The sequence below is a fragment of the Ambystoma mexicanum genome, chromosome 1q (genome assembly GCF_040938575.1).
Source record: "Ambystoma mexicanum isolate Mex_15411 chromosome 1q, UKY_AmexF1_1, whole genome shotgun sequence".
Lineage (NCBI taxonomy): Eukaryota > Metazoa > Chordata > Amphibia > Caudata > Ambystomatidae > Ambystoma > Ambystoma mexicanum.
Genome location: NC_090922.1, coordinates 861,126,671 through 861,152,145, shown reverse-complemented (window position 1 = coordinate 861,152,145; position 25,475 = coordinate 861,126,671).

Below are 25,475 nucleotides of genomic sequence, written 5' to 3'. Positions count from 1 at the left end.
GTAGAAAGTCAATATAAGACTTATCATTTCAATTTGACTTTGAAATTAGCAGAAATGTTTCATTCATCAATCCTTATTGGGTAGACTTTCTATAATATTTCTTGTTTAATTTCCAAAAAGCTGTTAAGCTGTGAGGAAGTGCCCAGAGGGAAGAGGGAAAGTGGAAAAGAGAAAAAGAAAAAGCAAGAAGCAAAAAATAAGAAAGGCATTTTTGGCTGGCATCAAAAAGATCTTGTCAGAAAAGGTGCATGTTTATGCCCTTTGTTATGTAATAGGGTAAGTAAAAAATAGACAGAAATTCGTCTTACCTAGGTCAAGTAATCTGGAAAGGCCTTGATAAGCCTGGTGTTCTGTGGCTTCCTTTGATAGGCACAGGAAAGTAGAGTTTGTTAGCACTTTTCTACGCACGAAAAATGCATTAAAAGCTTGATGATGTCATACGCTACGTTGTAGGCTTTATGGCGTCATCACGTTTGTGCCGTGGCCGCTGCCATTTTGTATCGGGGCCAAAACAAGTATGTTTGTTTAAATGAACACGGGTCTAAGAAAACGAAAAGAGGAAATGAAAAAAAGTATTTTTGTGAATGAAAAAAAGAGTCAAGTTACAAGTTATCTTTTATGTTTTGATTGTTGGTTATTGGTGACTCCTAAGGAACATTTTAAGAAATATAAATAATTTTAATTGTTGCTGTTTTGCAGAGTCATAGGTAGATTAATTCTTGACATATGCCAGCTGGTTCACAAACAGTTGGTTGCCACTGTAACCACATTACTGATACTGATTCTCGCGGCCCGGCTCCATATTTACTATTCTTCGACATATGCCTACCTCCGTGCCGGCTCACTAATGGTTGGCTGTCACATTTATCACATCACTGACATTGTGCTTGAGTTAGGCATCATCATGTGTCTGACATTGCCACCTTTGGTACCCTTAGGAGCAATACAGTCAAAGCGTTGACTCTCACACACACGCCACGTCTATCCAAAGGACTGCAGCGGCTGTGAGATCTGGACAACACGGGATTATTGGACGCCTTGGTCATTGCGGGACCCCCTGCTAGTCACTGCGGTGTCCCGTGCATGTGGTGTTTGTAATATGGTAATTGTTGTCACACATGTTTTGAATGGACATCTTTTCTATATGGCATTTGCAGTTTTTTGATTTGGTCGGTCACATATAACTTATATGCTTTATATGTACTTTTGTTGTAGAATGTCCTTTTGTCCCATGATGAAGACTTGGTGCAATAACAACGAGACATTGCAACCGGTCGGTCCTGTTATAGTCTGGGAAATTGTGACTGTGCTCCATTTGACAATTATTTCGATCCATTCCAAGACAGTAAAAAAAAGAAAAATGAAGACACAAACAATTTGTTGATTACTGTCATTGATTGATTTTGAGATCAAATTATGTGTATTTGTATTTTTTATCTAGTGTATTGTATAAACATAAATGTTGAATTGATGATGGATGATTGCATTAGGATAGATTGCCTGATTGATGGATGTGCATGAGTTGTTGTCACTCTAGTTTTGCACTTTGTCACAGTTGTGATTTTGCCTGCATCCATTTTTTTCTTTGTTTATTCACTCAGGATGTTCTTCCTGTCAATATTTCTTTATCAATTTAAATAATAATTATTGACACTTTTCTATAAAAATATGCCTTCTGGTTCTTCCCTTCAGTATACTGTCATTTGGTAATTCCCCGGTCCAGAGAGTAGGGATCTCCTGCTTTTCAGCATATAATGGTATCAGGAGGGACACAGACTCGAAGGTAACAGTTTAAAAAACCTTTATTTGATAAAGTTCTGAGGTTGGTGTAATACCTGACTGGCCCTAACTCTAAAGGGGTTGTTCCCTCAACTGTTGTTTCTAAGGGTCGCTGAGGACTGATAGTCCAAAACCAAACTCCATCTGTGTCTAAACCCATGCTTGCCCTCACTCTTTTACAAAATGTAATAGGAAGTCTTTTTAAAGAATAATAGTGGTTCAAGAAAAGGAAGTGTAAACCACATCTCTTTCAGGTAGTCTTACCAATAGGTGTAGTACTGCCAGTGCAAGATAGTTCAATTCAAAATGGAAGCACTTGGAACCTTCCACACAGGACTCTTGCAAAAAATCAACAAAGTTCACAATGTCTCTGGGCCACTCTTCCCCAAGCTCGGACTCCTCTGGTTCCAAACAAAAATACACAGTCTTATCAGGCCTCTCAGGGTTCCCTTCCCCAAGTCTAGGCCAGTCTTTACAACGTTCCACAATGTCTCTTGCACAATTCCTGTTAGGCTTCTCAGGGGTACTGTTACGCTCACCTGGACCCCACAGGGGTGTCGATCGGACCCCGACAGCTGCGGTCTCCGTCAACGTGATGCGTAGTGCAGAGATGACTGTCTGTTCTGGCCCGCCTAGTCTTGTCTGCTGGACCCGAAGAAGTATTTTCCTGCAAGTGGAGACAGGGATTAGCCACCTGTGGGTTTTAGTGATGACCTCCCAACTGTTCTCGCTCTCCCCCACTAATCACCTCTGATATCCTCTTAGTAACCTCACCTTATGTTTGTAAAAGATGAGCTCTGCATCCTGCGTGTCTTGCAGGGGCGCGTAGATACCAGTAACTTCACTGGTTTGAAGGCATTGGGAGAGTTCCGGTAAGCATTGACTCTGAAGTCCCAGGCGGGATTGGTAAGTATCAAGTTCAAAGAGGTCAATGTGCCCGATGTTCACTCCTGTCCCCTTCCTTCCTTAAGTTGCAACTGAGTTCGTGAGAAGAAGGTCTTGTAGCTGCTGCTGGCGTTCAGGTAAGAGTCTGTGTTACCCAACGCTGTCCGGTAACTATTGCATGCGTTAACTTGTTGTTTTTCTCCCTCTTTACAGATGCGGCATATGAAGATATGGAGAATAATACTGCCGGTGGTAAATCAGGTAAGTCTATGGTGGTAAGAGGTATTTGTTGATTCCCTTGGCTCACCTTGTTATTCTTGTTCCCCTAGGTGCCGGAGTACGGCGAAGAAATGATGGAGACAGTGCCGGATCGAAAGATGCTGTGAGAACTGGTGAGTATGGCGCCGTGCTGGAGCTGGCGAAGCGACGCGTGCAGGACTGATGTACTTTCCAGCTCGGGAGATGAAATGGATCCGGAATCAGGTGAGGAATTGGAAATAAGTTAGTTTTCTAACCTTGTCCTTTTCTTCCTCTGTATTCTAGGAGATCCGGATTCGAGGTGGGCGTGGCAGAAGACTGGATGCTGGCTGCAGGCACGGTGAGAGTCACGCTGCTCGATGCAGAATAACACAAAGCATGTGCTGCTGTTCGGGCGTGGTTTAAATAGCCTCCAAAGTAGTCCCAGGAAAGAAGTTCCCAGGACCACACCCGAGTAAAAAATAGTCCCTGTAGTAAAATAGTCCCCTCCAGGCCTCACATTGGCTTGGATTTATTTGCAGCATGGTCTGCATGAGGTAAGTAATGTCTATGAGACTGGCGCCTATGGCGCCAGGTCTGATTTCTATTATGAGCCTGGTGCCTAAGGCGACAGGACTGATCCCAGACAGCCCCTAGCTGGGGCTGCTGGGTTTTCTGTAAATGTCTGGATGCCTGCTCCCGGGGCTGATGGGCTTGATCCGGATGCCCGGGGGTAGGCATCATGACAGGTACCTTCCCCAGGCCTAGGCCAATTTCGTCTTCAGACAAAGTTCTCCAGGTCAGGATGCACCTTTCAATGTATAATTCTTATGAGGGGGTAGTATCAGAGACTTTGGAAAATACTGAGCTCTTTGCTCCTCCCAGGTGCGACCACCCTGACCTGTAACCCCTCTCCTTATTTTCTGTACCTTTCTTCTGGCACCTTTTCCATTCTGTGCCTCTTTCACTCTGTTATTTTCCACCTCATTGTGCCTCCTGAACACCTTCTTTTCCATTGTTTTCATCTTGTCTTACCTCTTGCACACTTCTATTGACTTTATTGTGCCCCTGCCACCCTCTGTTCCTTTGGTTGTGCACCCTTGCATCTTCTTTTCACTTTGTCCTGCCGCTTGCACTTTCCTTTTTCAACCTTTGGGTCGCTTGTACCCTCTTTTTGCTTTCTCTCGCTTTTGCTTTCACTTTTCCAGTCCGTCAGGTCATTCGCACCCTCTTTCCTGTTTTGGGTCACTTGCACCCTCTCTTTTCTCTTACATTCCTTAAGGTACACATTCCTTTTATCTCTCTTTAATTCAGTGCCACTAGCGTATCTTTCTTAAAGCTTTCTTTCTTACTTTCTGCTCCCTTTACTTTCTCCCTTGCTTGCAGATTTCTTCACTTTCGTGCCCCTTGTAAATGTTGCCTGTTTTTACTCCTGCTCCAGCCACCCACACGCTCCTGAGTTTCTATATTCACTGTCAAGAAACTCACTGGGTAGCGCAGATCTGGCATGCTGTCTCCTTGGGATACACTGGGTCGAAGTCAGGGTCTCACCACCTGCCCCTCAGATGCCCTTGGGACCAGCACATGTCCCAAGGGAATTAGCACCTTTCTGGACTCGGCCAGCAGTTCGCAGTCTGCCTCACTCTGGCCCTCGGAGACACGGCTACTCAGCCACGCTGCAGCCCCTCAAATACACCGGGCCCGCGTCTCGGCACACCGCTCCCCTACGGATTCTCCAGGCTTTTCTTTCTGCCTCTTCCCGCTCCTTGGCTCCTCTGGTCCATTCGGCTTCCCCAGCTCGCTCATTGCTTTTGGTGAAACCACACCTTTTTGTATTTGTGTAAAGCATCAATTGGAGTCAGGTGTGCACAGTTGAAGCAGAGTGCCTGACCTTACCTGACTCTATTAGTGGGACAACCTAGTGGTATGTTGTAGTAGGCCCTGTCTTGCTTCCCAATGCTTTTCTTATGGATAATCCTCATTGTTCTTAGTTGTATCTTCCTCTTCTCTGTGTTTTTTGGACATGGGAAGGGGAGATGGGGTGTGACTAGAAATATCCCATGAAGGCTGAGGGAGAGTCGGTTGCGTATAATTGTGAAAGGGTCAATACCATATCTCGCCCTTGGGTATTCTCCTCCAAATCCCCCGTGACCCTCCACTCAGGTGTTCCTCCCTCGCTTGACCACCCCCATGGTTGGTATCCAAAAGCGATGGACATTCCCAGGCCACCTGAATGGAAGACTCAAGGGGAGTAGGTGGGAGAATGCCATCAAGGTTTCTCAAAGTACCTAAATACCTTTGCTACCTTTTTCATTTCTAAGGTCAAACTCTTACAATCCTGTTCCTCATCAACAGATAAATCATCTTCAATTACTACTTTTTGTTCATCCTTTTCCTTTCCCTCATTCTCCCCTATATCTGAGTCTGACACTGCCTCCCATCCTACTGCCTCTTCATCTCATTCCATCCACTCTCATCACAAAGCTTTTTCCACTTCTACAAGCCTATCTAACTTCATTATCCATCTCGTTCTCTTATTTCACTTCCCCTGCTGACTATAAAGTAGACAGCATACTCCCTGTGAGGAGTAAGGAATGAGATGCAGACATAGAGGACTCATGGTTTTTGGTTATAAACTTTCATTCAAATTAAAAGGGGTTGGAAAAGGCCTCACTAGCCCTAATCTAAGAGGTATTTACCTACCTCACCCATTAACAAAGGGGTCTGTCCTTTGTTGATATGTCCAAAAGAAAGTATGTCCCATGTCCGAAATCGTATTCTGGCCCTCACACTCTAAACTAACTCTAAGGTGCAAAGGATATTGTTTCAGTTTCTCAAAGTGCTCAATTGTTAAAATCCAATATAAAAGTATAGATCCGACCAAAACATCACAAATGAACAGTGTTCACATTTACAGGGAATGGCTCCCTTCCAAAGACTCCTTTCACTAATATTCAAAAGTTCCAACAAAGAATAACCAAGTTCCTTGTAACCCAAGAGGGCAACTCCCTCCTCTTGGTACGTTCACAATTCCAGGGAATGGTTCTCTTCCCCAGACTCCTCTTTAATTTTAAGTCAGCTCCAAAAATCCTAAGGGCATATGTTCTCCTGGGGTTTCTCCTTCCACTGTTTTTGCAATTGTAAGCGCAGGCCCCAGACTCACAGGTCACCTGGTATAATCCCCTGCCAGGTTTCCTTCCACTTTGAGGACAATTCACAATCTCAAGTGCATGGATCTTTCTCGAGATTCTCTTTCACTTTCCTTCAACATTTAACTTTGCCTGGTATACTCTCCTGCCAGGACTTCTATTTAGTCTCTCAAACAATTGGCTTGCAGTCTTTCTTTAACACCTGCTCTTGCCTGGTATACTCTCAAGATATGATATTATATGATATTTTATTTATAGCGTGCCCATACACAAACGTTTCAAAGCACGACGAGGCAGGGGACAGGAACACGGGGGGACAATTTTGCTGGGCCCAGTGACATTGAGATCGCGCAAATGCAGGGGAGAGGGAAGGGGGAAAAAGTGCTGAGGGAAGGGCAGGGGGAGCAAGTGCAGAACATAGAATCTAAACACCAAGAAACAAGAAGTGCGGCCAGCAGGTGGCAGTGCAAGGTTAAGTGCAGAACACCAAGTGCAGGTAGGGGGACTGTAGGGTTACAGCTACAGCCCCAAGTGCAAGGGTTGCCAGGAGAGAAGGAGAGTGTGGAGTGGAAGATAACCCAGAGCAGCTGGGAGGGCCCATGCATCAGAGGGTAGCCAGGCAACTAGTGCAGTATCAGATAGGAGATCAGCAGGGAAGAGGAAGAGAGACGGTAGAAGCAAAGAGGAAAGTCTTGAGTTGCTTTCGGAACTGGATATGGTTCTGCTCAAGTTTCAGAGAGGCAGGGAGGCTGTTCCAGAAGGAGGCACCAGCCGAAGAGAGAGATCTGCCCCCAGCTTGTTGCTTGGAAAAGCACCTGACCCTCAAGGAGTTGGCGGTGGAGGAGCGAAGGGCCAGAGTAGGAAGATACTTCAGAAGAGGAAGCTGGAGATATGTTGGTCCCAGGCCCCAGAAGGCCTTGTGGGCAATGCAAAGGGTCTCAAATTTGATCCTTGCAGCCACTGACAGCCAATGGAGGGATTTCATTGCTGAAGAGATACGATCCCTGGGCTTGAGGCCAAGGACAAGTCTTGCAGTCCTGTTGTGGATGAGTTGCAGAGGACGGAAAGTAGAGGCAGGCAGATGGAGGTGGTGCAGTTGGTAGTTTGACTTAGAGATGTCAGAGATGTGAGGAGAGAAGGAGAGTGTGGAGTGGAAGATAACCCAGAGGTCTTAGCCTCACAGGTGGGAGTAGGAGGAGGGCCAAGGGAGGCCGGCCAGAGAGTGCGGGGAAAGAGGGGTGCAGGTGTGCCAATGAGGAGGATCTCAGTCTTGCTGGGGTTCAGGCAGAGATCATTGGCGGCGCACCACTCTTGGATTGCAGAGAGACAATCCAGGATGAGAGAAGGAGAAGAGGCGACAGTGGGGAGCCTGCAAGCAAGCTATGTGTCATCTGCATAGCATTGGAAGTTGGCACAGAAAGAAGCAATGCGGTGGGCGAGAGGTGCCAGGTATTGGTTGAACAACCAGGGAGAAAGGTTAGACCCCTGGGGAACACCACACGTGGAGAGAGAGATAGAGGAGAGGAAGGAAGTTAACCAGGCCAAAGCCTGATCAGTGATATCCAGATTACCACAGAGCTGTTTGAGCAGGATGGCATGGTTAACCGTGTCAAAGGCAGAGGAGAGATCAAGTAGGACAAGGACAGACGGGTGATTAGAATCCAGGTTAGAGAGCAGGTCTTCACGGATGTTCAGGAGAGCAGTTTCCTTTACTTTTGGCTGCTCTGAAACTAGACTGATTTTCATGGAGACAGCCAACAAGTGCAGTGTAAAGGTTAAGCTGGGAGATGGCCAGCTTTTCCAGGAGTTTGCCCAGGAAAGGAGTGGTAGAGATCAGGCGATAATTAGCCAGTAGGGAGGGGTCGGCTGAGGGCTTCTTGAGGTGAGGGGAAGGTACCTGAGGCAAAGGAGTGGTTGCAGAAGTCAGTCAAGGCTGGGGCAAGGGTGTCAATGTGGTGCTTGATGGTTTTGTAGGAACTGGGAAGAACCTGTTTAGATGAGGTTTTCATAGATCGGACTTGTCTAGAAATCTCATCGGGGAGAAGAGAGGAAAGGCAGAGAAGGGAAGGGGGTGGCTGCAGGGGGCCAGAGGGAGATGAGGGCATGGGGGGAGAAGCAGGAGAGGCTGAGCGGGTGGACAGGATCTCCTGAGTTTTAGAGATGAAGTGAGAAGCCAGTGCTGTACAGAGGGCCTGGGAAGGGACAGGAGATGTACAGACTGTGGCAGGATTGGCAAGCTCCTTGCAGATTGTAAAAAGTTTGGCCGAGTTGTTAGATGCTGCAGAAACTCGGGCTTGGATGTGAGCTCTCTTCTTAGTGAGGACAGAGAGTCGGTATTGCCTTTGGAGCAGGCGATAGGCCAGTTTGTCAGGGGGTGTACAAGATGCCAACCATTTCCTCTCAGCCACCCTACACTTGCGTTTAAGGGTGACAAGGTTCGAGTCGTACCAGGAGTTGCACTTGATTTTAAGCTACATGCAGATCCTCAAAACAGGGGCAAGTAAATCGAGAGTATCAGAGATTGCATAGTGGAGCATGGAAAGGTCTGTGCCAGGGTGTGTGTCAGAAAGAGGTGCAGGAGGGGGAGAGAAAGATGTGACGAAAGCCTCAGCTCATACACGCTTCATGGGTCAAATAACTGAGAAGCTGGGTGGCAGTGTGGGGGTTGGCTTGAACTGGGGTGTCGAGAGAGAGAGATGAGAGGAGAGGAGCAAGTGGTGACTCCAGGAGAGAGGAGTGATGAGAGAGTTAGAGAGGGGGAGGTCTGAGGAGATCAGAACATCAAGAGTGTGCCCTACAGAGTGTGTCAGGCCAGAGGGAAGAATAGAGTGAGACTGACTGTGTGTCCACCTTTCATGGTTGGTTGTGAGTTTGTAGCATGGTCAACTGTTTTTGAACTGTGGCAGGGGCAGATGTTTGAGCTGAGGTGTACCTCATTCAACTTTTATCAGGTCTAATGAGTGGCACATCTGATCCCTATCAGGGTTTGTGGGATTAGGAATGTTTCTCAGATTTGCTGGGTCAAATTTATGGTTCAACTATAAGTATGTGCTTACTCCCTATATGGTAATGTTCATTCCTCAATGCTGTCCCTCTAGAGCAATTTCATCATGTTACTCTGATCTTCTTCAGGTGAGCCAGTTATTGATGGAGATTTTTTGAAAGGGATCTTTATCGTCAGCAGGGGCCAACCTCTGGGATATACATCCTGCCGCCCTCGGTTTGGGGACTCATTTCTTTGCTTTCCATGACCTACCCATGTGTTTCATCTTCTACTCTTCCTTCTCTCTCCCTCTTCCCTGCTAAGCAATCACTCTGCTCTCTCACTGCCTTCATTCCTTTTGTCCTGGCTGCTTGATGACTGTCTTCTTGATGTGCCTCAAGGTCTCATACACCCCTGTCAACCCCAGCAATTTGTGGGGCTGTTGCCTCCGTGACGTGGACTAGTAGTCATCATCACTGTACTTGTGGAATGACCCGAGAGAGTTGCATCTCTCTTACCCAAGCATCCACTGATTGGTTGTACTTGAACCACCCCTGAACTTGTTACCACCCTCTGAATACCACACCCCTCCAAACATCTGTGCACTTGCTCCTTCCGATTGCACCATGCAGGTGCTGTGTCTGTCTGGTCCACCCTGTCCTTGGTCTCACCATTATGGCACTTTGATGCACTTGTGAAAATATGATGAATCACTGACCGACAGATTCACTGTTACATGCACTGTTGATAGTGTAGTATAGTTTAGTATGCAATTACTGTTCCTGTCCAGAATATTATGGATCTCTATGAGCGGGTGTTATTTTTCTACTTGTCCCATACATTGTTGAGCGCATTGAGACACTTGTATTATGTATTGGCCATTTATCTGTCTCCTTTGACATTAAATACCATAGCACAGTCTGTTGATAATGTAATATGACATATGGGACGGTTTTTGTGACACACGGGCGATTGGATGTCTAGTTTGGCATGGTGATAGTGACATAGTCCCTCTTCTATGTGTTTCTTTTGGAAACCCAAAATCAAATTAGTTTTAGTTCTAAGGGATGCACACAATGTTGCACTTCCAACGACACATTCTCAGGGTGATTTGGTGGGCATAAATGATTGGCCCTTTGTCATCATTGATTGGTACCTGGAATGTGCCAGGGCTGTGTGCACTCCATACGGGTTGGATTTTAGGTGAATAATGTAGCCACAACTGGGTACGGGCAGCCTCGCCACTTGCCCTTTGACCTGCCATGCGCAAGCGGCGTGCATGTGGTTGCGGGTGTGGCGGCACCACCATGTCCACCGGTACACCATGCTGTGTTGCAACATTGTGCAGGACACATGCTGCCACAATGATTCTGCACACTAGTGGTGGTGCATATAGAAACTCACCACCAGAGTGGTCAAGGGAGCAGAAACGTGACTTGAGCACTCCGAATGTACATCCAATATGATCGAGTTGCAATATGGGCTGTGTTCCATCTTACCTGGGGTGGAGTGGCAGGGTTCCGTATTGGGGTCATCATGTAGGTGCTTAGAGGGTAGGCACTGTCCCCTGTACAGGCGGAAGTATGTGTCATTGGTGTTTATTTGTATGTGTGTGACATGCATGCATGTGCACGGGCATTTATACTCACCAATGAGCCATGTGTTGCCATTCCTCCCAGCTTCCAGGGCCCAGTGTAGGGGTGACATTCTGAATATGAAACTATCATGGATGGACCCTGGATAGTTTGCATATACAGAAGTAAAGATACCCTTGGCATCACATACAACCTGCATGTTGATGGGATGCCAGTGCTTGCGATTGCGATATAGGTGCTCTGTCGCTGTAGGTGGACGTAGATCCACTTGGGTGCAATCGATGGCACCAAGAACTCTAGGGAAGTGCACTACCACATAAAAATCCTGGACCATGGCCTGCCTTTCTGCAGGTGTTCTGGGCATGTAGATGTGCCTGCGGACTTAGGGGCTTACAGTCATTGCCAACACCTGGTGTAGGCAGTGTGACTACGTGGGCTGTAAAATGCCCCCAACTAGGGCAGTTGTCTGCTGAAATGACCCAGTGGCCAAAGAATGCAGAACATTGAGCACCTTTTCCAAAGGGCTCAGTGCTTGGCAGCACAGGGTGGGTGATATAAGGTCATCCTCCCACTCCCTGACCAGGTCTAATATGATTTGAGGTGGAAACCTATACCTGCCATATACCTGGTCATCAGGCATCCCATAAAGGCTGGTACTAGGTAGAAAAATCTGGGCCCTGGCCATCCTCCTCCTCCTGCGGTGTCCCACGACCATTGCTGCGACAAATGGTACTTTCATACGCGCGTTTGTTGATCACACCAGCTTTTTATGCATTATTTTGTGCGTGTTGATGTATCCGCCAGCTATATTGTGGCGTACGTGTTTCAGGATTTGCACATATTTTACTGCACACCAGCTTACCCTGTTCAATTCCATGAATACAGGTTTTTAGCGCGCGTATAGGTGTTGCAAGGATTTTACTTTAGTACATCCCTCGTTACGGCCATATTTTCGGTTGTTGTTCCACATTCCACATGTTCCGCCCCCTTTTTAGGTGACTGCACAGAACCCAACACCCCTTCACTACGAGTCTCGCGCAAGGCGTTCGTGGTGTTGCAGTGACGTGTTGGGCCAGCCCGGATTCCTAGCAAGTCCCTGGTAAGCCCCACTCATTGCGTTCCATGAATACACAAACTGGCGCTTGAGTGCAATTTCACGTGCAAGCGCTCTATTTTCCACGCAAATCATTCCATGTATCAGGGCCTAAAAGTTTGAGAAAAAATTAGGAGGTTTAACAATATAAGAGGCTCATTGCTATCAAGAGAATCAATGAGCTTCCATGGAATAATAATTGTGGTGTCATTCTGCATTATGATTTGTGTTTTCCTCCTAGGCATTTATTTTGATTTAAAAGGGATGTTGGGGAGATCATGAATATATAAATATATATTTTGATACTTTGGCTCATTTAAAGAATAACCTATGGTATCAGCACATGAATAAGGTGGGAAGCAGAACATCAAATGAAAGCTGCTATGTGTGTTCCCTTATACCTTGTGCTTTGGGAGCCTCTAAAATATTCATGGCAACAGACGTATTAGTGAAAAAGGCACATTGCCTAACACACCTTGCACTTTGCCTAACCAGAGGACAGTTCCAAGGCAGAACAGCATCCATAGTGTGGATGAATAAAGCAACATCTCAAAGAGAAGACAAATGTTCAGGACAAAAAGTGAAGAGAGAAACTAGAAACAATGCATCAAATAATAAAATACGAAACGCCTGGAATAAATGGAGCAGGAATTAAGACTGAAGAAAACAAGATGTTACAATGCAAGGATAAGAATGGGAAGGAAATGCGAGAATGCTGGGAAAGGAGTCAGCTACAAATTAAAGGAACAGTGCTTACTCCTGAAGGATGGGCTGAAGGACTGGTTGAGTGCAAAGCAACAGCATTAATCAGACAATGGGAAGTATTTGTGGCAAATGCAGAAAAAGGAATGTAAAGCCCAATGGCCTAAAATTGCAAGATTATTGACATGGGTCGACGATGAGGGGGGACCATTGATGATACTTTCCCTGAAGAATGCATCTTTATGCTTCAGAAATAATGGCACAGTGAAAGTTGGAGAAAACGGCCAGTGTGGGCGAGTTTTCGATGTACCAGGCATGAAGGAAGGAACAGCAATCCTGATGGACCATTATTGGGCCTGTGGACCAAGAGCATATATAAAGTGGCCACCAAAATGGAGAGGAGTTTTTTCATTGGTGCTGATAAGCATACCAGCCTTAGTAGTAGCAGACCTGCAGATTACATACTTCCCAAAAATGAACGCACACTCGAGGAAGAAAATATAACTTAATTGAAGCAGACATGGGAGAGATCATTACTTCTCAGCAAAACCAATAGAAGCCTATTATGATATTCCAGATGAACATAAGTTGTTCAGTGGAACATCAGTGATATTTACAGCTATATTCCTGAAAGGAATTCAGACTGCAGTGAATGCCAAGTGCTGCAAATCACCAGATGGGAGCTGCTCCAAATGATCAATACGATAAGAAAAGGATTTAATGCAATCAGAGAAGAGTTGAGGGCAATCAGGCTGTTGGCCCTCCAGAACGGGTGTGTCCTGGATTGCAGCAATGGAAAAAGGCATGTGCGCCAAGATTGGGCCTTCTTGCTGTACATTTTACACCTAACCATGATGAAGACAATGGGACTTTCACAGAAGCAATAACAATGTTGTCAACTATGTACACAGAAATGGTAGAAGAAATAGCAAAGACTTAATAAGACGCTGGTTCCGTCTCTGTTTTCATGGATTCCAACTTGGTTGGCAAATTCCTTCAAATGACTTGGAGCAGTACTAGTGTTGGTATTGCTAGGATTTTGTCTCATAAAGATCATCTTGCGACAATGCCAGAATACAGCCAAGAAATCTATTAGGATGAAGATCATGATTGATATAGACGCTGGAACTGGTGATCAGATGCAAAATGAGGAATTTAAAGAAAAGTACCCTGGCACCTCCAGGAACAAAGTTCTACTACCCTAAGTATCATAAATATATAGAACGATGAATATTCTGACCACCATCAGGAGATTGCTGCCACATGGCCTGGAGTGTGGAAGTACATATAAACAATACAGTTCGACTGGGAGGGGGTGACAAAGATATGGATCCCAAAGAAACTGCAGTATGAAGAGAAGATGAAGGAGATTGAAGAGGAGAATGTGGTCAAGGACTCGGCCAGAGGGGGGGAATGTAGAGGAGCAGGTGTATGCATTTTCCCTAACTCCTGTCCCCTCACTGCCATCATATTAGAACAGTAGGAGAAGAGCACTATATGGAATTCCATGCGTTGTTCCTATACCGCATCGAGTGCATGAGAGAGAGTATGAACTTGTAACAATTGCACCCTTGCACTGAAAGTGTGGAAGGCTGTCATATAGAAGTATGTCAGCACGCACCATTGGACATCATGGAGTGCTGAGTGAAATCTGATGAGGCAGAGTGATGTCATAAAGAAGATGGACGAAGCCATACTGAAGCGATATGAAAACACTTAAGAGTAACGATGTAACTGAAGCAATAAGAGAAACATGTACGAAATGATAAAGTAATCAGAAATGTAAAAGAAAACAAAGTAAATTGCTCACTAATAAGTGTAAATCTGCAGTAACGCAAGGTTGAAAAGATAAATAGAAGCTTGCGATAAAGGAATATATAACGTGGCAAGAGCGGCCATGGTTGGAAAATGTATGGTGGCTCGTGTTAATATTCAATTCAGCTACATCAGAAACAGATCAGGGTTGCATAGTTGAGGGATGCTGGAAGAATCTGGAACAAATGCACCCTTGCACTGAAAGTGTGGAAGGCTGTCGTATGGAAGTATGTCAGCATGCACCATTGGACATCATGGAGTGCTGAGTGAAATCTGATGAGGCAGAGTGATGTCATAAAGAAGATGTACGAAGCCATACTGAAGCGATATGAAAACACTTAAGAGTAACGATGTAACTGAAGCAACAAGAGAAACTTGTACGAAATGATAAAGTAATCGGAAATGTAAAAGAAGACAAAGTAAATTGTTCACTAATAAGTGTAAATCTGCAATATCACAAGGTAGAAAAGATAAATAGAAGCTTGCGATAAAGGAATATATAACGCGGCAAGAGCAGCCATGGTTGGAAAATGTATGGCGGCTCGTGTTAATATTTTATTCAGCTACATCAGAAACAGATCAGGGTTGCATAGTTGGGAGATGCTGGAAGACCAGATTTGTGTGCAAAACAAAGAAGAGTTTATGTTGGCTTGGGATCAAGGATGCTATTATTAAGGAATAGCTGCAAAGCACGCAAGGAGGCAGACAGATAAGCCATGGATGAGACATATTTCTCTTAGATTAAAGAAGAAAACATCAGCAATCGCCAAGAATTGGACAATTAAAAGTTAATCAAATCTATACAAGGTAGAGTGAGAAAGTCTCTAGAGGCCAAGAGGAGCAATGACACTCAGTATAATTAAATCAAATAGCAGTAAAGAAGGGGCTGAAATGGACAAATTCGTGGTTGCTTCACATGGGACTCAGAAGTCAAAAACAAGAGCTATTCATTTAGCCACAGATGAAGATGTTGATGTGCGTATACTCCCTTGAATGTCCTAGAACAGAGGTGAACTACAGATGGGAAACTTTGGCTCATGGCCGGACTAATGGGAGATGATGGACTAATTGGGAAAGTAGGGAGCAATCTGATGTGATTCAGGCACCTGTGTTTTGGTTTCCATACGTGCCGCTAGCCAAGCCGAAAGTCCATGGTTGGGTGCCAGAATGCCAACCAAACAGTGGGTCTATGGGGCAACCTGCTATACAATGTTGCATAGACCAATCTGCTGCTATGTTGTTCATTATAATCAGCAATATATGTAGTTATAGGTAGTTTGAGGTGTGTCTTACAGAAAACGAGAGAGCTAATAAAGTACTAACCCGCAAACATTCTATAAGTAGATATGTTCCCCTAACCAATCCTTCCTGCTAATAGGTTTTTTTTGTGTGTGTAGATAGTTAAATCAAACTTTTACACATATTACAAAAGCAGAAATACAATACAGAGCATACCTTAAAAGGCATACATGAATAAGATATTAAAGACTTCAAATAAAATTTCAAGTAAAATTTCAACTAGACACCAACTAAAAAATATAACACATCACTATGCCGACAAAATACCAACAAAGAGGATCAAACAGAAGAAATACATGGGAATGAAAAACAGATATATCTTTCTAACTACTGTCTAGGCCCATGTTAGAGATTTGACACAAGTTTTACATCCTCGTCAAACCTCAGCAAATGTTTTCTCACAGTTTTCCATAGCTGTGAGATTGCAATGGTTAATCCACGACTCTAGCCTGAGACACATCTGAGCCAAAATATTTCACTAGCAATGGCTTCCAAATTCTCCACATAGTTGCTCAAGTAGATATCATAGAGGGACCTCATAGTAGGACAAGAGGTAAGAACATGCCTTGCTGACTCAATAGCTTGTGTATCATTAGAAATTCTACAAGTCCGCTTTTCCATCGGTATGCCCAGCCAAGCTCCCCTAAACTCAAGTACCTCCAATTGATTTAGGCGTATATTCATAAATATCCTCCGTGAAACCCGGGGAGGGTAGAAGCCTGAGATAAGCATGGGGCTGTTTATAAGCAAATGTACTTAGGGACTTCATTCTGGCAACTTTTTCATGACTCATCACCCAATCCAATTTTTCTGTATTGTTTTTAAGTTCTTTTAAAACAGCTCCTTTGCTATATTCCCAGTGTGGTTCCCATCCAATCTTGCCAAAAAACTTCTCATTTTTAGTTTTAAATTTCTGCAAGATATCACTATTATTTTCATCCATAGCAGATTTCAGAATAAATAGTAGAGAATTAGGATCAGCAAACATGATTTTTGTATATAGTTTGCCTCTGTTCATATCAATAACGGTAGGCAAGAATGTCAGCCCCAGCTCTAATCTTGTGACTTTGATAGGGATATAGTTAGTGATCCCCAAGATCCTTCTCAAAATTAGCCCTTTCGTGTGATCTGACCAGTTCGACCAATCTTCATACAATCTTTCCAGAGCATATAAGAAGGCTGCAGAGAGTGTCTTCTTGTATATATTCAATATACCAAACAGACTATGGCCTACAGTCCTCATAGAGAAGGTTGTTACAGCATCCATAGTAGATAGTGCCTTTGCCCTTTTATTTTTCTGCACTATTTTGTTTTTTTAAATTTCAGATGTAAGTTCATATCCAAGGCATCTATAACAGGTTGCCCTTTTGATGTTTCCAAGTGGGCTATCTATAAAGACCTTATTGGTACGCTTCCATTCTACTGCCATAAATTGCGTCTTTTCCCGCTTTATTTTCAGGCCATTTAGTTCAGCATATTTGAATACAGCCTGGTACTATGGCAAATACCAATAAAGGTATTATCCAAAACGCTCAGGTCATCCGCCTAACCAATCCATCCCACTTAACTACTTCCTATTTTGGGAAATGCATTTAACTTTTCCACGAATATACTTCCAAAATCCGCAAGGAACAGATTAAATAAGATGGGCGTAAGTGCGTCTTACCTAGATTGCTCGACCTGTCTCTGGAAGTATTCTTTTTTCGTAGATCATTTTACATGCATATCATAGATGTTCAGGCATACCCATTTTTTCCAATTTGGCCCAGAGTTTGGATCTGTCAACCATATTGAATGCATATGAAAAAGTCTACAAACAATAGGTATAACGGCAACTCACCGTTACACTTGGCTTGTTCAAGGAGGGTATTTATGATAAAGATATTAGTGCTAGTTGAGCATCCCTTTCTAAAACCCGTCTGCAACCTTCTAAAGATGTTATCACTGGCTATCCATGCATTGATCTCCTGCAGGATTAGGCTACAGAAGATTTTGCTAGTGACATCAGTTAGTGCCAAGAGGCAGTGATTTTCTGTGAATTTTCTAGAACCTTTCTTGAAGACAGGTATAATATGTGAGGTTATCCAAAATTCAGGCATAATACATGTACTTATTATCTTTTCGAAAAGTACCACAAGAAAATCAGACTAAAAATTAAGATTATCTTTAATGATTAAATTACACAGACCGTAAGGGCCCAGAGCCATAGAGGATTTTAACTTCTTAATATTGGCTAATAGCTCATTGTGGTCTATGTTTAAATTCATAATGTTTATTTTCTCTAGAAGTATTACATTGCCAGAAAATGTATCGCTAAGGTAATTTTCCCATACTGTCTCATCAATACTACAGATCAGCTCATCCTGCCCATTACTAGTGGCTCTTTGTAGTTGGACCAGCATTTTTTTGAGTCTCTGTCCAATAGTATCCTGGCCATATTTTGCCAAGCTATATTGTCACAGATGCGCCATATCTCGTAAGCCAATTCCTATATTAATTTTTTATTTTTAATGTTTTTTGGAGATGGCTTCATCTGTGTGAATATTTGCACGATCGATAGATCTAATTTCACAGTGCATCTTTTTCTTCTTCAGGCATATCATTTTGTCAAAAGGTCTGCCAGATTTCGATCCCTGATTCAAGGATGAGAATTTGCCCACAGGCATAAAACCATACATACACGTGGACAACCAAATAATGATCTGATAAGCAGTCACCATGTCCCTATGTTCACCTGTCATTCCTGTACTCCATTTTCTGGCTTCATCTAGGTTTCTATCAGATCAACCTAGTATGTTTCCACTCTGAGTCACCATTATAGCACCAACCTTATCAAAGTCCAAGGACTTATTATTGGCAGAGGTAAATCTGAGGGCCAACATTGCATGATAACTAAATTAATTAGAGGAAATGTGCATGTCCATTATCAGAGGATGGAGCTTTTCACTGACACAAAAGTAATCCAAAGTGGATAAAAAGAACCAATATACCAAGTAGACCCACCTGGAATATCATCTTTTACAGTTCGATTCGCAATCATTAGATCCAGGTCTGCAAAAAAGGTTTTCCACCTCATATTTTTCTGGTACCTTTTAGTTAGTCCACCGTTATTAGCTTCGGTTGATCCAACATCACCAAGGCCATTAGAATTGAGGTCACCCCAAACTATGAGATTAACGTTTCTATCTTCAGCATATTTATTAATTACCCATTCAAAGTTATTTAACTGGATCACCAGTGTGTGGTCGTCACCTGGGCGGGGGGCGGGGGGGTCATAGACATTAGCAAGTTGGATTTTCTGATCTTTTTCCACCTGTATTTCCACCAATAATATATTGTGGTCCATCTCTCTTAAAGGACACTCCACAGAGTGTATGTCATTGGAAACCAATGTAGCCAGACCTCCATATGGTCTTCCTTTATCACCCATATTGGCATGTTTAAAGTATAAAGTGTAGCCATGAAACTGATCCAAACCTAGCAGCCAGGTTTCCTGCAGAAATATGATTTCTGCTTTGTTAAAAAAAACTGTATGACCCATTTTTGCCAAAGAAATGATTGAATTCTCTGGTATTTCATGAGATATTTTTTACATAACCTCATTTATGAGTAATTATTGGGGGTAGAAAGGAACAAAGCCAGTCCCAGTGCGATTTCACAGTGTCATCATTTATAGCAGAAAGGTCAGTTCTTACATACTGTTTTTCATTAGCAGACTTCCTCCTGTCCCACTTGTCTCCTTTCATTCCTGCCTTATTCACAGCATATTCAGTACAATCACATTCAAGGTCATTGCCACGTCTGTTAAGATCAGGAGCTGTGTCCCTGATTAGAGATACCACATCTTCTGATATACAGTGGACCTTTGTTAGAAAGTTCTGACACTGTTCAACAAATTGAAAGTCACTGCTTTCAATTATCCTCAGTGGCAAATGGTGGTTAAGAATCTCCTAAGACTGCATCTGTTTATAGGCTTTTTCTTTCTGTTAGTTGTATTCAAGATGGTAAACATTTATGGTGGTAATTGACGTTTCTTTTCAGCTGGGCCTTTATCCTTTTCCTTAAAAAGTTTGAGCAGAGTTGAGCAGTCTTTGCAGGAGACACCCAGGCTGCCTCTCTCTCTGTGCTCCATTCTACAGCCACCATTTTGTGGGAGGACCTACAAAAACTTACCCAGCACCGCAGAGCGGTCGCGGAGTTCGAGCAGAGTTGAGCAGTCTTTGCAGTCCTTGTCAGGACTGAAAGGCTGTCAGGCTGCAAAAGAAATGAACCCAGAACCCGCGTACCCCGCGCAATCTTCGCAGGGGAGACCAACAACAGAGGTCGAAGAACCGGAAAAAAGATATCTGAGGAGTACGGGCCCGGCTCCACCAATACTTCAAACCTCACAATCAACAAACCAACCAGCTACAAAACAAGCACCTAAAGCACGCTTACCAGCTCAAGCAAATCCTGGCCCTAAATCCCCCCCTACTCTCAACCACCTCAAGCGGGACTCCCAGCGGACGCTCAAACTGCATCTTTAACCCTGCAGCATCAAAAAAAGCCATGTCATTGGTTAAAGACTTTCAAAGCATTCAGTCGTCGCCTGCTCCACCAATACTTCAAACCTCACAATCAACAAACCAACCAGCTACAAAACAAGCACCTAAAGCACGCTTACCAGCTCAAGCAAATCCTGGCCCTAAATCCCCCCCTACTCTCAACCACCTCAAGCGGGACTCCCAGCGGACGCTCAAACTGCATCTTCAACCCTGCAGCATCAAAAAAAGCCATGTCATTGGTTAAAGACTTTCAAAGCATTCAGTCGTCGCCTGCGACCGATGCCGGCGTGACAACCAGAATCAAATGCAGAGCCAAACGAAGACCCGACCTCGCGCCAACTCCCCCCCGCCGAGAGCAGCCCATTGCAGCAGGTCGGAGGACAGACTGCGAGGGGCTTCGCCCCAGCGGGGGGAGCAACCACGGATGAGCCCGCTCACAACAATAACACGAGCGCCGCAGGAAACCGAGAAATCTCACCAGCTCCCAGCACCACCTGCGAAGGACGAACGCCGAGGCTTTCGACCAGGTCGCCGGCAGCTCCAGCTCCCGTGGAGAAACCGGCTCGCAGCACTGTCGCAGCTATGGTTCACGTGTCGGAGACCGTGGAGGAAGCAGCAGGAGCTGAGGGCTTGAAGAATCCCAGCACGCCTCCCCGGCCCCTCGCTCCAACACCCCCGCAGTCTGGAAGAGCGCCCTTAGAGGCGATCGACGGAACTCAACCAAACAGTGTTTGGGAAGAGTTCGCTCCAGGCAAAAAAGTCACACCTGAAACAGACTCAGCACCTAGCACAGAAACTAACAAGAAAAAAAATGTCTGACACAGCCTGCTCAAAAAACACAGAAAACCAAGCAGGCTAATGGCTGCCAGACAAAAAGAAAAAGAAAAACCGCAATCAGCAAAAAATGATAAAAGGGAAACAGGACCCCACAAATGAAGCACTACTAAAAACCACCTTCTGCAATTCCCTGAAAGACTTTTTCTCCAGACAGGGGAAACGTAAACACGATATTCTCAACGAATTAACCGATGACGAGATACTGGAGGCCCTAACTGACCCAGTGCCGACAACTAAAGCTCGCAAAACGACATGCAAGGCCCTAGACTTAGAGGAAAAAACGTTAGACATCGCCAAACAAGGTGACCAGCCTAGTCAAAACTCCAACCGCATAACCCAGGACCCAACAAATCCAATCGGCAAACTCATGGACAAACCACCACCAAAAGCGGCAATCATAGATGAACACCCACAGCACTCAATCGACCCTCCGCCTCAAAAGGAAACCAACTCACAGCTGGACGAAGATGCACCCTCCCAAGCCAATGGAACCCACTCAGAAGCAGAAACAAACATTGGATCCCAAACCAAGCCGCCGGAATCCCAAACTCCCAAAACAGCAACAAATAAAATCATTGATCAAAGACAAGACCCACCAGCTCCAGCAGTCGGAGCAGACTGGGAAATTTTGCTAACGCCCAGACCCATGAGAATCAGCACCCTAACAAGGGACCAAAGAGGAAGTTACCTGCCACACAATCAGACACAAGAAAGATCAAGATCTGAACAGCCCCAAACATCACCGGCTAGACCCGGCAGAACAAGCCTCCCTCAAACAACAGAAACTCCATCAAGGAAACCAGACATGATGACCATAATGTCAGCGATAACCATAGCTCTAGCTCCTTTCGGCAAACTTTACGAGACCCTGAATGACACGCTAAAAGACAACACAACCCTAATTGCTCTCATGCATACGAAACTAATCTTTCTAGAAGGCTTCATCACGGCCAAGGAACAAGAAATAAAAACTAAAGACCATACTTCGAGAGCTGAAAAGGGAGAACAAAAACAGGACTTGACTGCAGAAACGCAAACAGAGAAACCACTATGCGCCCAGATCTTCAGCTTCCGAAGCAGACTACCAGAAGAGCCCAAAATATAGAAAATCCTGGGAACCAAAGGAAAAGAAACACGCAAGAAGAATCAGTCACCCAACCAACTCAACACAACAACAGATCTACCGACCCAATTCTCAGAAAAAAATACACTGGCAGAAAATCGCACAATGACCAAAGATTCAACTACCGATTGTGGCAGACCAGAAGGAATACTTCTTCCAAAACAAACTACTTCTACTAACCAGCAACCAAAATCACCCCCCACTCATCAACTGGGACAACATTCTATTCAAAAATCGCCAAGAACAACGGAATACTTCTTGGTGGATACAAACTTAATGAACCTGTCCATACACTTAACGCCAGATCAAGATGCTGAAGAGGTCTCAACTATCAGCATCGACTCGACCCCACCAAAATCAAAGCAACAAACAAAAAGAAGACGAAAAAGCACAACACCACATTGCACCACCCCCAGAGTGAATTTACGATATCCGAAAGGACCGAACCTCTCCTCCCAACCAAAGCCAACCGTGCCAGTATCCCAAAAAAGTCAAGCCCTAGTCTTGGATGAAAGATGCGACGTCAACAACAAAGACACCCCCAACATTGAAAGAAATAAAACCAGGAGGTCAAAGGAAAGAACCCCTTGACGCAGACCAATAAGCCGATCCCGATCAGGAAAAAAGGCCCCTTGGAATAAGCCCAGAAAAGAATGGACCTCCCGAGCATTAAAGAAAAAGAATGATGAAAACCGCCAGACAATAATCCTCAAAATAGAACAAACAGATCACAGCTCTGAAGCAGTAACTCTAAATAGAGGAACGATAATGAAAATTTTCAGAAACATCAAGTCCCTTAGACACCTGAAACCAGAAGACATCCCTCTAGTAGAACCATACCACAAAGCCCGCAAAGCAAAAGCATACATACACATAAAAAAGAATGCAAGAATCACCCAGCCTAAAGAAACGGACACAGATCTACGACAAATAGGCTATCTCCTGACGGAATACTGGACTGACAACCAAACACCCAACCAGCAGATCCAGTCCAGCCCGGACAACTTCCAGTCGCACCGCCTCGGAGCTAACAGAAAAGGTGATAACGCCACCGGAAACACCCCGCAAAAAACCTGTCATCTAACACTGAAAACCAGTCGAGAAGGCGAGAAAGAAATACCCCATCAACTGAAACAGAGAGAACCCAGAAAGATAAACAACGACGCTGGCAACGAAACGATAGCAGAAAAGCTCCCAACACCAAGAATCAACCTTAAAGACAAAGAACAGAAAAGGACAACCGGACTCTGCCTTGGACCAATAAAACAGCTATTGTCCTGGTTTCCTAAAACAACCCCAAACAGGCCTACTAAATAGCAACGACCAACGAGAGTAGAGAAAGATTCACCCTTAGGAAAAACAACAAACCTGCTCTCAACGACAACAACTTTGAAAATGGCATTGTGGAACACCCGAGGATTCAAACACCTGATGAAAACAGGAAAAACTAATCTAGGAGACTTCGACATTCTAGCACTACAAGAAACCTGGCTTACAACCTCGCCAGCTTTAGACGGCTACGAACTGACAACCTCAAAAGCGGTAAGAGGAAAAACGGGCCGTCCATCTGGAGGCCTCCTGATCGCAGTTCGAACAGGAAGCGGTCTGGAAATAGACAAAGAGCTATCTTCCTCACAGAACCATCTATCAATTAAGGTGAAGTGGACCCGACAAAACACGATCACGAACAAAAGCTGGGAAACCCCAATCGTAATAATAACAACATACTGGAACCCAGACAAAATCTCAGATGACGGTTTTCTTCGTATAATAGAAACAGAAATAGACGAGACCCAAATAAACTCCGAAACCACCAAATTAATTATCTGCGGAGACCTGAACGCTAAATGTCCCCCTAAAAGCTCTTACCCAACAGCACCCAACAGCGAGACAAGAGGAGACTCAAGAGGCAAAAAATGGCTAAAATTAATGGACTCCAGAAACCTCCACAACACGGCATTGCTGTCAACAACAAAACCCCTAATTCCAACTTGGGAAAGAGCATCTCAAGCGGGAACAATCGACTATATATTCGCTTCAGAAGGTATGTTAGAACTCTTAACCTCATTTGAGGTCCTACGCACAGAGGAAAGCGATCATAACATCCATCTATTATCATGGACCACACAACGCCCAGTTAAACACGTAATGTCGGAAGAAGTGGAAGTAACAACCCAAGGCAATCGCCTAAGACTGAACGCTGAAAGGATAAAAGATCTGGCACAAAACTACAAAAAGAAACTTGCCAAAGAGCCTAATCAATGTAAAATTGAACCAGACTACCAACCCCTGTTAATTCAATACCAGACAAACCCCACAACGGGTCTGAAAAAAGACAACCCCCAAAGATATCATAAGTACGATAAACTATTGGTACTCAAGCGCTGTGCAGTAAGGAAACTAAAACGCCTTGCAGCAAAATCAAGATCGATACTTATGGAAAAAAAACTAAGAGAAGAAACAGCAAAATATAAAGCTTGGTTAAAATCTTACCGCATTCTACTATACCAACAAGACTCAGAAGAAATGCTCAAAAAGGTAATGGGAAGAAACTCCAGAGATTTCTGGTCACTCATAAAAAAGATAGACAGCAACCAGGCCAACAACCTAGCCAACACAGTGAGTGAAGAAAGATGGACGACCCACTTTTCCACCCTATTCCAAAACCCCAACGGACTACAAACCCTAAACACCGCCAATGACAATTCAAATTGGGAAGACATCTCCGACATTGAAGATATAGAAGATGCAATCCACAAACTAAAGCCTAGTTGTGCGCCCGGACCGGATGGAATAACAAATGTAGACTTAAAAAACAACCCAAAAGAATGGGCCGAGTGTATAAGCCTTGTTTTCGAAACGGTAACAACCTCAAAATTGATACCCCGCTCATGGACAAAGGCCACGGTAGTCCCGATCTTCAAAAAGGGCGACAGAACTGATCCCACTAACTACCGCCCAATAGCACTATTAGATACCATCAGGAAAATCTTTGGCTCACTGTTGCTAAAAGGCTTCCAAAGGTGGGCTTCAACCTCACCCAGCTGGGATCCCCTACAATCAGGCTTTACGAAGAACACTGGCACACAAGTAAACATCATGATACTCAATATCATAAAGAACAAAACTCAAGCACAGCAACGTAAGGTCTTCATAGCCTTAGTGGACTTAACACAGGCCTTTGACAAAATCGACCGAAGCAGGCTATGGGCCAAACTGGAACAATGGAAATGCCCACCCCAATTACTAGAGCCTATAAAGGCACTGCATCAAGACACATCAATGAGGGTAAAACTAAACCACGCTGGAACTCTATCAAAAGAAATCACAATCAGCAGAGGCGTAAAGCAAGGGTGCCCGTTGGCTCCAGCACTTTTTACGGCTTTCATTGGGGATTACAAAGACTCTGTTAAAGATCTCAGAACCTTCGCACC